This window comes from Sylvia atricapilla, chromosome 5 (genome assembly GCF_009819655.1).
Source record: "Sylvia atricapilla isolate bSylAtr1 chromosome 5, bSylAtr1.pri, whole genome shotgun sequence".
NCBI lineage: Eukaryota > Metazoa > Chordata > Aves > Passeriformes > Sylviidae > Sylvia > Sylvia atricapilla.
Genome location: NC_089144.1, coordinates 69,268,519 through 69,280,995, shown reverse-complemented (window position 1 = coordinate 69,280,995; position 12,477 = coordinate 69,268,519).

Sequence of the window (12,477 nt, the reverse complement as noted above, 5' to 3'; positions counted from 1 at the left end):
TATCATTTTCTGTAGCCCTTCAAGGGGCATATTGAAAACCCTAGCATCATTCTTAGGATCGCTGGTCTCTCTGTTCCTCAGCCAGATGCCGATAGCATCGAACCATTGATTCAGGAGCTCAGGCAGGCATGGCAATTATATCTCTCTTCAGAAGCATCCAGGCCGATGTCTTTCCAGGTCTTGTTCTGAGCTGTATGGACAGCTGTGCACCACCCTCATCCATTCTGGCAGTTTAGGCCTTGTAAGAATGCAAAGCTATGCAGAGGATTCTGACCAGAGCATTCTCGGGCATCCATCTTTGCAGACTGAGCTTCTTTTCTGGGTATCCTGAAAGAAGAAAACATGAAAAGACAATTAATTCTTCCCACAAAGCAAAAAGAAAACTCATTAAAAATAAGACCATACCCTAGAAAATGCTTTTTTGATTTTGAACTTAGTGCACTAGAATTTCAACAACCATTGGAAAGAAACACATGAGATGGACACAAGCATCTGATAGTGCACAAACCTTCAGGCTCACATCCTTCTGGAAAATGGCTTCTCCAAGTCTTTTTGTCTCATCCCAAGCCGTTCTCCATCCTCAGGGCTCACTGCACTCACCCCAAGGTACTCAGCAGGGGAAAGGAGCAAGTGGAGACTTGGTGGCTGCCCTGGGAGCTCTCCTTGCACTGACCCGGGCAGTGACTGGGTGTTTGGCCAGTCCACAGCAGCAGGAGAATGGACACAGACACCAGCAGGAAGAATGGTCTTATTTCACTATTAATAGGGAGGCAAAACAGAGGTAAAAGGACACATTTGGTACAACAATGAGCTTATCACTCGCTTGGCTTTAACAACAAGTTAAAACAAGCACAGGAACTCACCTGCCCATTACCACAGGAGAGAGAGAGCAGTGACTGAGCTCCATCACCAACTGTCTGAATAGCCCAGCATCAGCTAGAGCCTGCAGGGCTGGGGAGCCCCGTTCTGCAGCCAGGACCTGGAGAGCCCTTCCCGGCAATAGGGGGGATCCTACGCGGTGTGTCCACCCATAGCTGGGATCTCCAGGGTGCCCAGAAAGGGGTCCAGCTTCAGAGGCCCAAATCTACAAGCCCAAACGACTTGCTCAGCTTTTTGTGCAGGAAACATCTGGTTCTGGCGGCCCACTTCCCAGCCAGCTGGGGCCAGGGCTTGGCCAGAGCCCAGGCCACAGCTGGGAGGGTTTTGCCTGAAATATTCTCCTGACAAGTCCCCGGGGATACCTGTAGGGAAGATTTCTGGATACACCCCACACAAAGTGACACAAATGACTCTACAACAGGCAGCTAGGCATCAAAAACAACTAACACTGATGTTTAGATCACCTATTTTTAGGTAAATTGCCTTGATGGCATTAACAGCATCATGCTCAAGTTTCATCTGGGAGATCACCTCAAGCTCAGGCTGCTGTTCAGGCGCTAGCATCCCACTGGGAGACACTCTCTGGGAACCCAGGGCAAACCAGAGCCTCCCAGGGCAGCACACACCCACCTGCAAGGGGAAGGAGGATTGTTACCTGTCTGCAGGATCTCCATGGCAATGGTTCAAGCGTGGCAGCAGCATTTGCCAGTCCAGGCAGGCAGAACACAGCATCAACCAAGACCCCCCCACTGAGCAGAGGATGGATCAGCTTCCGAAGGAAGGAAGGGCTGCTGGACAAGGCAGGACAGGTCTGCACTGGGACAGAAGCAGAGGAGGAGTCCAGCAGGCTATTACACCCCTGCAGCACAGCCAGACTAGTGCTCCAGGCTGGAATCACCACCCTTGGCATCCCTGGAAACCCACCATCCTACGCACCACAACAGCCGGAGCAGAGATCCAAGCCTGCCCCACAGGGGCCAGAGACAAGGACAACTACAGGGCATTTCTCTCTAAGAAAACAGAAATGAAATGTTTAAACAACAGCTTGTCACTTTGGAGGCAGCAGGAGCTAGCAACACTCACAGCAGATCTCCGCATATCTGGGAAACTCCCATTCCCACCCTTGCTGAAAAACTCCCCAAAAAACTCACCTGACCCAAAAGTGGGATTGGAGGAAAGAACAGTCATTTCTTTCAAGTGGCTGAGATAATTCCATGCAGTTTGTCCCATCCTAAACAACATCTCTAAGACAGACCAAATCCTTTATTTCTATGACATCATTCTCATAAGAAAAATTTGAACTACTTTTGAGGCTCATACCTTTAGTCAGTTGACATTTTCCTCTCAAGAGCCTGGCAAATAAAATCTCTGCTTTGCCTCACCCAAGTGTTTCACGGTTTTGATCACGACTTCACTTTCCTCTCCTGTGAATTGCAAATAAAGCTCCAATTTCAGCAACTAAAGATGAATTTCTGAAGAGAAGTGTGAGAATCACCCTGAGATTAGCTCACCTAATCAGCTGGTTAGAACATACTGCTACTGTCACTGAGAAATCCAGACACAAGAGAGGAGAGATTTATTTGACCACAAAACACTTGATTGTCTTAGATGAGCAACAGCAGAGCTGAAGCTGTGAGTGAATGCATTAGTGGCTGTCACCTGGCCCAAGCAAAGACCGCAGAGATCTCCCAGTCTCTGACTCACCCAAGGCCTTCCACAGTCAGAAGGGCGCAACGACCATGAGGCTCCAAGTCCCCTGGAGTTGCCTGCGCCATTCCGGGTGGGAACCTCGAGCCCTGAGTGAGAGCACTGGGTCCAAAAACACCTCAGCAGGTCACAAACCACTGCAGGGACATTTGATCCCGTGGGGAATATGATGAAATACACGGCAAAGACAAGAACCTGGCACATGTTGATAGCAGCACAGCAGCCACAGGGCACCCCAGACATTCTGAAGGAAAGGAACCAAAGTCTCCCAGCGGCAGCAAGCACTGCTCTTTTGCTTTAGGACAGAAGGGACTTCTAAACCAGAACTAGAACAAAAACCCCACACATTCAAGGACTTTCCAGAGCTCTGCTCATTTGCCCAAGCAGTCCTGAGCTAGATGGAAATGTGCATCTCTGTACTCAAAGCAGCAGAGTCTCCCAAGGAAAGCTCAGCAATGCCCCTCAGCACTGCTACCCAAGATCACCTACAGGGACTGAGATCCAGCACCAGGGACCCTGAGGCTTGCCCACCCTCCATAGCCACACAGCAGCTGGGACCCCCTGTCACAGCCCAGCCCTAGAGAGCCTCCCCCAGAACTGGGAGTTCCTGCAGATGTGTCCACCAGCAGGCAAAGAGACTCCAGCTGTGCTGGGACAGGGCCCAAGTCAGACAATTGTGTGCAATAAACAGGCTCACACAACTCCCATTGTGGGAACAGGTGGGCTCAGCCTCCTCCTGGATTGCACCCAAAGCCTGGCCAGGGCTTCAGGAGCAATGCAGGAGCTGCCTTTGGCCCTGCTCCTCCCAACAAGGCCATAGGACTGACCTCAGGGCCCCATCTGGCCTCTGAACACAGAAAGCTCAAGCCACATTTCACTCAGGAGCACAGACCTAGAACACTAAGGGTCCTGGCTATTGCACTACTGAGGGGATACAAACACAACATCTTGTTTTAACCTTCATCTCCAGGACAAATTGAACTCAGGACCTGTTGCTCAGGCTTCAGGGCTGCACAAGTCACAGCAAACTCACAGATGCCCGAGCATTTACACCTCTGATGCTGAAGGTCATGGACCCATTCTGGCTGCACTGTATTTATAATCCAACTGCAGCAATTCTGCTCTGCATCATGCTCTGAAAACGCCTGGAAGGAACCAGGTGAAAGCACCTGGAAACCATGAAAATCTACTGAGACGATCATCCAAACGCTTCTCTCAGACATCCAGCTCAAGGAAGTATTCCAACTGAAGCACACCCTAAAGGAGCTGCTTTCCTAAAGGAAACCCCATCACTGGCAATGCCAGACCACAGCACAGGGCACCCGAGAGTCCCCAGCTACTGAGGGAGCTAAAACAAAATGTTCCTTGGAAAACCCTAGGAGAAAATCAAGTTCAAGTATTTACTGCACGAAAACAACACTAAACAAACCACTCTGGAGCACCCAATAGCAGCTCTGGCTAAAATTCCAGTGGGAATTCTCCTTTGGGTTGAGTCTAAACCACCTCAGCCCCTAGGGATTGCAAAGACAAACCCAAATAAACAAATCCCTCTCCTACCAAGAAAAGCAGGAACAAAGAGACAAGGGAGCACTGATGCAAACAGCTCCAGGAACACCTCCTGCAGACTGTCACGTTCCTGTCCGCCTTTTCTGTAAGACTGAAAGCTAAGCAGAAGCTGAACCTAAAACTTACAGAGTCACTGATTACAGCAGCTTCAAAAGCAGCATGAAGAGAAACAAACAGGCAAAAAAAGGGACAACACCAAACCAGCCTCACAAACAGGGACTTAGCAAGCTGCAACTCACAGAAACGCCCCAGAATCCATCTGCTGCTTCTCTCTCAGCCAGGGACCAAGTCTTGTTTCACTTATTGTCTAACCTTTACCAGGGACCTTGAGAGAACAAAAAGTGCAATTAGTACTGTCCATTAAAGCAACAGGCTTTGGGTTCAGCCTCCTGGAAACAGAAGCAGACACTCCTGACCCTGCTGGAGCTGACGTGTCCATTCCCTGCTCTGCTCTCACAAACCCTTCAGCTACGCTGCCAAACTCAGCACAGCTGCAGATCTACAACAGAAGAGCAGTTTATCCACAGGGGCTTCCCCAAACACACATTTCCAATCAGGTAACCAGAGTAACCCAAGTGCTTATTTTACATCTCCCCAAGTGTGGCCAAAGCCCCACGTACACAAGAACACCACATTCCCACAGAGTGGCAAAAGAAACTGGAACAGACTTCACCCATTATTCCTCAGATGATAATTAAATCCAATTAACCACTGTGCACTTGCACTACTTAGTGTGAGGGGTCAATACACTACCTGTATATGCTGAGCTACAGATGGTAAACACAAAACCCAGTCTTACTCCATAAAGAAAACCAAACAGAAAGGAAAACCGTAAGAAAATTCTATAGACTAGGAAATACCTACACATCTCTGAGCATACCTCCTGAAAACCCAAAAAGCCATTTACAATAAGAAATATTCCCAAGCCAGACAAAAGCATCAAACACTGGACCCACTACACAAAGTTCTGGGTGTAAAACCATCACACTTCACAACAAAGCTGAGACAAGGAAAAAAGTACCTCTAGACAAGGAAAGTTAAATACTCTTTATCCCCATGAAAACAGCCCCCAGAATGGATCACCGACCCAAAAGCAAACAACCCAACCCCACCTGCCCTGAGTTCCATTTAATGTTCAGCACTGTCCCAGACTGGGAGGATTCAAGGGAGATCTCACACACCTTTTCCAAGCCCTCTGTGCCTTCCTCTCCCATCCTCAAACACCATTGCGCTGCCCAGGGCTGAGGCAACAAAAGGCTTAAGCCAGCAGAAATAACCATCATCACTCCAAAGCTGTCACTACTTCCAATAAGTACCTCTTAAAAAGTTGATAGCAGCTTCAACAGAAGTTATATTATTGAAGTCACCTCATAAACCAACCAAGAATGCAAACCTCAAAAGACTACTTGTTTTTTCCATATTCGTTCCAAGTTAAAGCCTAATCAACACCTTAATTACCAGACACCATCCAGACCCATACACCACAAGAGATTAAAGGGGGAAAAACAAAGGCAGGAAAACGTCTGTATCATCCCCAAACAGCACACCTCAAGAGTACACATCCCCCCTCAACTGCAAAAACACCAAGGCTCAGCATAATTTTGATCTATAGAAGAACTTACCAAGAAAATGTTCCAGCACAAGGCAAAATTCCCCATGTTCCCACTACCTGAACCATAGGAAGGCACAAGCAAGAAAGAAAACTGACACAGATTACACAACAATAAAATCCCTAATTCAGCACCAAAACAAGCCCAAACCAAGCTAAAATAAAGCAATGTTTGCCTCCCAACCTCACACAGGAAAGGGTCTGGGGATTCTGAAACGAACTCCGACTGATGCACAGAACAACAGCCCCACCTATTACCACCCACCACAGAACAAACAGTCCCACATAACATAGCTTATAGAAAAACAAGCAGACACGTTCTCACCGCACGAAGACAGCCCAGAAAAGCGACACCCGCACCCACACTGACCAAAGAGCTCCACACAGAGTAGCGGGCCCTTCCAGGGGCCTTTTAAACCCCCGCCCGGCTCGCGATTGGCCGGCTCGCTGAGGCATTGGCAGCTCTGATTGGACAGCGGGCCCCGGGAACCGCCCCGGCCCCGCCCCGCCCCCCTCCCGATCCCGGCCCCGATCCCGGCCCCGATCCCTGCCCCGGCCCCGATCCCGGCCCCGATCCCTGCCCCGGCCCCGATCCCGGCCCCGATCCCGGCCCCGATCCCGGCCCCGGCCCCGATCCCGGCCCCGATCCCGGTCCCGATCCTGGTCCCGATCCCCCCGGCCCCTCTCCCCCGGCCCCGGCCCGGGCTCCGCCTCGGCCCCAGACCTGCCCCGCCCCGCTGGTCGGTTTCTGTTCGGTTTGTGTCTGAGAAGTGGGATTTGTGTTGGAGCGCTGCTATTGGGGAAAAAAGTAAATCTGCTCCAGGGACCTGCGATGAAAAACTAAGTTGCAAGGAAGGAGAGTATTTATGAACTGTCTCCGTAGCTCCCCGTAATTCTGGGTGTTTGGATTTAGTCTGGGATTGCCAGCTAAGTCATAAACAAGCCAGTTCCTGAACTCTCAATGAATGTTTGAAACGCTTCTACAGAAAGACAAGTTAGCAATGATTCCAAAGGAAAAATTGTAAATGGAGGGTAACGGTGGCTGGGGAATTTCCTTGGGAATTATGGATCTCAGGCATGTGGAGTTTTGGAGGTGGAATCCCAGTTTTAGCCTTGGGCACCTGCGGGAGAAGAGGGGTCCTTATCCATAGCAGGGAAAGCCCGGAGCCCCAGCGGGTCAGGGGCAGACAGCGAACTGTCCAGGGAATGAGCAGCGAGTCCCCTCTGCCCCCGCCTCACACTCGCAGTGACAGCAGCCCCAGGTGTGAGGTGTAAAGGATGGTGAGGGGACAGAACAGCCCCAGGTGTGAGGTGTAAAGGATGGTGAGGAGACAGAACAGCCCCAGGTGTGAGGTGTAAAGGATGGTGAGGGGACAGAACAGCCCCAGGTGTGAGCTGTAAAGGATGGTGAGGGGACAGAGCAGCCCCAGGTGTGAGCTGTAAAGGATGGTGAGGGGACAGAGCGGCCCCAGGTGTGAGCTGTAAAGGATGGTGAGGGGACAGAGCAGCCCCAGGTGTGAGGTGTAAAGGATGGAGAGGGGACAGAGCGGCCCCAGGTGTAATCTGTAAAGGATGGAGAGGGGACAGAACAGCCCCAGGTGTAATCTGTAAAGGATGGAGAGGGGACAGAGCAGCCCCAGGTGTGAGGTGTAAAGGATGGTGAGGGGACAGAGCGGCCCCAGGTGTAATCTGTAAGGGATGGTGAGGGGACAGAGCGGCCCCAGGTGTGAGCTGTAAAGGATGGTGAGGGGACAGAGCGGCCCCAGGTGTGAGCTGTAAAGGATGGTGAGGGGACAGAGTGGCCCCAGGTGTGTAAAGGATGGTGAGGGGACAGAGTAGCCCCAGGTGTGAGCTGTAAAGGATGGTGAGGGGACAGAGCAGCCCCAGGTGTAATCTGTAAGGGATGGTGAGGGGACAGAGCGGCCCCAGGTGTGAGCTGTAAAGGATGGTGAGGGGACAGAGCGGCCCCAGGTGTGAGCTGTAAAGGATGGTGAGGGGCAGTCCCTGCTGGGGTCGGTTTAAGCGGGGTGCCTGAGCTCCCTTTGGCATTGAGCTGTGGGAGGGGAGGAGCCTTACTGTATTCCTTCGTGTGGTTTGTAGAGTGATGGTGAGATTTTTTTTTATTGTGTTTGGGAGGGCATGTGGAGGTGGGAGCATTGCTTCAGGACGTGCCAAGGAACAAACCTTTGTGCCAAGTAACAGGTAGGCTCGTGTGGGCTTATGGGGGGGCTTTTCTCCTTTTCAGCTTTGTGTTGTGAATTCCTCCCCGGTGCTCCCAGAAGAAAAAGAAGTTGTGAAGACAAAAAGCGTTCAAATTAATTGAAGAAATTCCTGTTCTGTTATTGCTAGTGTTCAAATTGTGTAGAATCCCCCCTGACTTGGGTTTTTACTAAATAGGAGTACTTAGATGTGTTTTTCACTTAATATTGGATGCTTTGGTGGTATGTAGTGTTTTGTTAGTTTTGTTGTTATTATTTAGTATGTGTAATTTGCTTTTTGAGTGAAAATAACTTTATGGGTGGGTTTGTTTGTATTTGAGGAAGAACTACATTAAATAGAATTTTGTATAGACTTGGGATATGTTATTGGGGTTTTGTTTATTTTATGTAGGCATTTAGATTGGGTTGGACCATTTTTTTCTGTTTAGTGGTTTTAAGGTGTTTTTAAATAATTTATTATGTATCTCTATTTTGCTGGTGGATGGTGTATGATGAGGAATTCGGTCTATTTATTTCACATTAGGGTTGCTAATTTACATGTTAATTAGACCGTTTTTGAACTGAGTTTTGGTTTTGAATTTTTTTTGGTGGGGTATTATGTTTTCCAAGGGTATGTTTTCTAAGCTTTATGATGTTGTAATTGGCTCTGGTGTGAGAAATAGTGGAGGCTTTTATCATGGTGAGTGTGTAGTGTTTGTTTTGGTGGGTTTGAGGTAGTATGATATAGTTAATTTTTAGGGTTTCCTAATACTTATAATTGGATTGCTGTTTATTGTGTTATAGGGATTTATTAATTTGGCTTGTTGGACAACGGTATATGTTCTATAGCTATGGATAATTTAGGAGATATTGTTTGTAGTTAGATGGATCTTTGGCTTTCTGTGTATTTATAGGTGGTATTTTTGTTTTGATAGTTTTGAGGCATTATGGGTTTATCAAGTTTGGAATAATTTTTTTGGTAGTGTTAATTTAAGTACGTGTTATTTTTTTATTTTTGTAGTTTGATTTGTTTGTTGTTGTGTAGTTTGATTTGTTTGTTGTTGTCGTGGTTTAGGGTAAATTTGGGAGGAAACTTTTGTATGGGTTTTTTTTGGAAAGTAAACCCAAACAGTATCTTTCTTTTAAATTGTTTTGGGAAAGAACTTCCTTGGAGAAAAGCAGAACAAACTATTTATTTAACAAACAAAGTGTGCACAAGCATAAAGATTGGATAACATAAAATAATTCAACTTGCTGTTTTGAAGTGAGGTAGTTAATTCAGGAAGTCCTTGCTGTGGGTTGTAGCTCAGCTCCTTTGGTCTCTTATCAGCTATTCTGCTGTTGATAAAATGCTGAGGTCCAGGCCCTGTGGGCTGCAGGTGCCAGCTCTTGGTGCTTCTCTGGCTTTGTCAGTCTGCAGCAGGTTTACTCAGTCCTAAGAAAAAGGACAAAAAACCAGTCCGGGGGACTGGGACCAGCATCCAGTCTGGTGCCTTTTCAGGTCTTGTTCTGAGCTGTGTCCACAGCTGTGCACTGCAATGATCCATTATTGAGGATTAGGTCTTGTAGAAATGCAAAGATAGGTAGAGGATTCTCACCGTAGCATTCTCGGGCATCCGTCTCTGCGTTTCTTGGGATAATTCATCCCATTGTCATCTTCTCCCTGCAGGGTTCTCTGAGCCTGGTCAGCTCACCCTCAGTCTTGCCTTGGTCATCTCATCCTGAGTCCTCTTGGTCATTCTTTTTGCAAGAGATTTCTGTCCCTGTGGTGTCCCCTCGTTTGTCCTGTCCTGTGTCACGGGTGTCTGTGTGTGTTTGGCCCGGAGCTGCTCTGCCTTGCTGCTCAGTCTGGGGGTAGGGGTAATAGGGCAAGGCCTGGGGGCTTGAAATTTGTCAGGTACGGTGTAGCTGGTCTGGGGGGGGGTGTTCCCAGGTTGCCACGAGATGTCTGGAGCTGTCAATTTACCCTGCAGCACTTTGACTTGTGTCCTAACTTTCTTTCAGATGCAGCTGGATAAAATCCCTGGCAGAGTGCCCCAGGGACCAAATACGCAGGTGTGACACTGCACCCCACTGAGGGTACTTGTGGAAATGGGTAGTTTTGTCCTGCAATTTTTTTCTTATTTCTTTTTAATGTTTTGAGCTTTCTACATGGTTTTAATAATCAACTTGGTAAAAAAAATAAAAATGGTAAGGACTGAAAACATGAGGGGCTGTCAAGTTATACACACTAAGGACAGCTTTTTTTTTTTTTTTTTTTTTAAATATCTGTGCAGCTTATATCTGGATTTTTGAGGCTTTTTTTTTGGCCAACTTTATTTTAAGGGACTGTTATTTTAATGTTAGCTGCTTTGATAATGAATTTATGGTGCAAATACCCTCTAATGTCAGAAGGTTAAAGCAGTAACACCAACAGGCCACCTCCTTAATTCTTAGCAGCAAAACTTGATCTTTACTAAATTTAAAACTTCATTTTTAAGTCATAACTTGTTAGACAACAGATCTACCCAGGAGCTGTGTGGGGCAGAGCTGGGGAGAGAAAAATCAGGTCAGAAAATCTGTGGGGCAGAGAAATCTATGGGTCAAGAATGGGTGGGGCAGGGATCTATGGGGCAGGAAGAGGGTGGCAATGTGGGACACAGAATCGAGATTATTTAAAAATATGTCAAATTACAATAGATGTCAATTATTTATAATGTATGTCAATAATATTTAAATAAAAATAACATCTTGACCCCTTAGAAACCCAAGCTTATTTAATTCTAATTAACTATGGTTCTGATGTGTTAGGTTCATGAATTCATCAAGTTTAAAATATCAATTATTAGTTAATATTTTAAACACAAATTTAAAAAATAAGTAAAAAGATAGAAAAACTAAATAACAAAAAACAAAGAAGAAATACAAAATGCTATTAATAATGTAAGTAAATACATACTACATGTGAAGTGCATTATAATGCATGATAATACACATAGGAATACAAAAGATAAACGGTAATGATAAAATGGGAAAATTCTAAATACAAAAATTTCGAAATGTAGCCCAAACTAAAGGCTTGTTTGGTTGGGGGCTGGGTTTTGCGGTTGTGGTGGGGATCTTTTGGGCCATTTATTCGAGAGGATGTTGGAAGGGAATTTTGGGCCCGGTGCTTTTTTGCCGTGCGCCGCTGCCCGGGCTGTGAGGCAGTGCTGCCACCGTGTGGACAGAAAGCGGTACTGCAGCTCTAACCCGTAATAAACCCGGGCTGCAGAAAAAAGGCAGTTCACTCACCGTGTGGGCAAAGAGCGGTACTGCAGGTTTACCACGTGGCAGCCTTGGCCTTCGCACTAGGCAGTGCTGCCACCGTGTAGACAGACAGCGGCACTGCAGCTCTAACCCGTAATAAACCCGGGCTGCAGAAAAAAGGCAGTTCACTCATCGTGTGGGCAGGGAGCTGCCACCGAGTGGACAAAGAGCGGTACTGCAGCTCTAGCCCATGGCAGCCCTCGGCTAAGCTGAAGGCAGTGCTGCCCTCGTGTGGGCATAAACCGCTACTGCAGCCCTTGCACGTGGCAGGCCTGGGCTGCCCTCAAGGCAGTGCTGTCACCGTGTGGGCAAAGAGCGGTACTGCAGCTTTACCACGTGGCAGCCCCAGGCTGCGCTCAAGGCAGGGCTGCCACTGTGTGGACAGACAGCGGCACTGCAGCTCGTACCCTAGGGAGCCCCTGGCTGCCCTCAAGGCAGTGCTGCCATCGTGTGGGCAGGGAGCGGTACTGCAGCTCTAATCTGTAAAAGCCCTGAACGACGCTCAAGGCAGTGCTGCCGCCAAGTGGACAGAGAAGGGTACTGCAGCTCGAGCCCCTAAAAGCCGCGGGCTGCGCACTAGGCAGTGCTGCCACCGTGTGGACAGACACTGGTACTGCAGCTCTAACCCGTTATAGACCCGGGTTGCAGAAAAAAGGCAGTGCTGCCACCGCGTGGAGAGACACTGGTACTGCAGCCCTAGTACGTGGCAACCTCGGGCTGAGCTCCAGGCAGTGCTGCCACCGTGTGGACAGACAGCGGTACTGCAGCTCTAGACCATGGCAGCCCCGGGCTGTGCACTAGGCAGCGCTGCCGCCGCGTGGACAGACAGCGGTACTGCAGCTCGTGTCCTAGGCAGCCCCTGGCTGCGCCCAAGGCAGTGCTGCCACCGTGTGGACAGACAGCTGTACTGCAGCCGTAGCCCCTGGCAGCCCCGGGCTGCGCTAAAGGCAGTGCTGCCACCGTGTGGACAGAAAGCGGTACTGCAGCTCGAACCCATAATAGACCGGGGCTGCAGAAAAAAGGCAGTGCTGCTGCCGTGTGGACAGACAACGGTACTGCAGCTCGAGCCCCAGGCAGCCCTGGGCCGAGCTGTGCGGCAGTGATGCCTGGTGTGGACTAACTGTGGTACTGCAGCTCTAGCCCATGGAAGACCCGGGCTGGGCTCAAGGCAGTGCTGCCCCCACGTGGGCAGAAAGCGCTACTGCAGCCCTTGCACATGGCAGCCCCGCG